Source organism: Sceloporus undulatus, chromosome 6 (genome assembly GCF_019175285.1).
Source record: "Sceloporus undulatus isolate JIND9_A2432 ecotype Alabama chromosome 6, SceUnd_v1.1, whole genome shotgun sequence".
Taxonomy (NCBI): Eukaryota; Metazoa; Chordata; class Lepidosauria; order Squamata; family Phrynosomatidae; genus Sceloporus; species Sceloporus undulatus.
In genome coordinates this window covers 37108247-37110357 of record NC_056527.1, presented here as the reverse complement: position 1 = coordinate 37110357, position 2111 = coordinate 37108247, and the positions used below count along the sequence as shown (strand labels likewise).

At 44.3% G+C, this 2111-nt stretch overlaps 1 long non-coding RNA gene across 1 annotated transcript in view; it reads right to left on the bottom strand.

The window, feature by feature from the left end:
• Positions 1-467, bottom strand: part of LOC121935772 — a 21785-nt gene extending 21318 nt beyond the window's left edge. Inside the window, exon 1 of the long non-coding RNA XR_006104848.1 lies at positions 439-467. This is a non-coding gene — a long non-coding RNA (uncharacterized LOC121935772). The remainder of the gene's footprint in view (positions 1-438) is intronic.
• Positions 468-2111: the final 1644 nt, after the last annotated feature.

Here is a 2111-nt window from a genome sequence, read left to right as displayed (position 1 = left end):
TGATGAAGTAGAAAAACTCTTCACACAGAGAAGAATTTAGATAGATAGATAGATAGATAGATAGATGATAGATAGATAGATAATCAGTAAATGCTTATAAGGAGGGCAAGAATTTCTTCCTTAGAAATAGCAGCTTTGAGTAGCTGAGGGAGAAAACATTCAGCCATGGTAGTTTCCTTGCATTCATGTATGTTAGGCACATATTGAAATAATAAACACAAGGCACAATATATTTCATCAGGGTTGTAAGCATAGATATTTCTTCCTGAAAGGTGTGTGTGTGTGTGTTTTGCTCAACAGCTGTGGCCACCACTAGCCCTTCCAGAAAGAGAAAACACCTAGAAATAGAAGCCTACAAAGTACAGATTATGTATTAAAGTACTACATATATGCCTTAAGAAACGCCGTGCATCTCAAAAATGTGGGAAGGGAGCTTACCAGCCACAGAGCGCTGCAGGTTCCCTCTCAGCCTAAAACTGAAGGGAAACTGAAGCAGCTGCTGAACAAAACTTGCAGATTATTATTTTTTTTATGAAAAAAGAAAGTCTGCAAAACTAATTTTCCCACAAAAATGGGACTCAATTTCCGTTTGAGAAACTACTACCCCTTGCAAATGTCATACACTCCCCTTGCTATTTTTAACCCCCTCAATGGCAGATGAAACCGACTTGTGTGTGTCAGTGTGTATGTTTGTGTGTGTGTTCACACAGAGAAGAGGTTTTTACAACTCCCTCTGCGTTTCCATAAGGACAGTACTTCCTTTAACGACCGCTCGTTTGTCAACGTTACTCGAAAGTAACGTCCACATCGGTCGGTCTTGTCACCGTTCGTTTGTTGCTTCCATGCTTCTTCGAAGTCTCTCCAGACACCTGAGACAAACACAACAAACACAACCACCAAAGGGGACTAAAGCAAGCTTTGTTAATGGATGGATGGAGGTGTGAGTGTGTAGTGAACAAGGGGGAGGCGTGCTGCTTTGAAAGGACGAGGATCTGTTGTGCAAATCTTTGTTTTTCCTGTGTGTGTGTGTGTGTGTGTGTGTGTGTGTGTGTGTGTGCCTCCGCCTCCCTTGCCTAAGAAAATCCTATGAAGTCCAAAGGGTTTTCTTAGGCAAGGAAGACTCTCCCACAAATGCTTTTGCCAGGTCCTTCCTCTGAGGGTACATCTCCCTTGCAGAATGCGTGCAGTTTGGCACCACTTCAAGTGCTGTAGGAGAGGACCCTATTATGGGATCCTATCCACTGGCCTTATGCACCGGGTGCGTAAAGGCAAGTCACACTCTCTCAGCCTCAGAGGATGGCAATGGCTAACCCCCCTCTGAATAAACTTGCCATGAATGGGTGATAGGTTCACTTTAGGGCCGCCATAAGTCAGAAGACGACTGGAAGGCACACGACACACACACACTATACATGATAAAGCACACGTTAGGGTCTTTCTTGTTGTTGTTGTTGTTGCTGTTGCTGTGTGGCTTCAAGTCTTTCCCGACCTTAAGGCGAACTTATCATGGGGTTTTCTTTTAGCAAGTTTCTTCAGAGGGGGGTTTGCCATTGCCATCCTCTGAGGCTGAGAGAAGTATCATGGTGTTTGTTTTGTTTGACAAGATTTGTTCAGAGGAGGTTTTCAATTGCCATCCTTTGAGGCTGTGAGAGTGTGGGTCTCTCCCACACATTGCCATCCTCTGAGGCTAATAGAGCATCACGGCGGGGTTTACTGGGCAAGACGCTTTCTTTCAGAAGTTTGCCATTGCCTTCTTCCCCTGAGGAGGCTGAGAGGAGGATGGGAAGCTGCCCGAGGTCACCCATTAATACATATGAAATAAAACAAAACAACACGAAGAAGTGAAGGGAAAAGTGGCGCTGCAAAGCGGTTTTATATCGGGAAGGAAGGCGTGAGGCAGGAGGGAAGTTGAGGAGGGCGGGAAGCAAAGAGCGCGAAAAGGCGCTAGAGTCGCTTCCCGCCTTCAGCGCCGGACTGTCTGTCTGTCTGTCTTTCTATCTATCCTATCTATCCTATCTAATCTATCTATCTATCTATCCTATCTATCCTATCTAATCTATCTATCTATCTATCTATCTATCTATCTATCTATCTATCTATCTATCTATCTA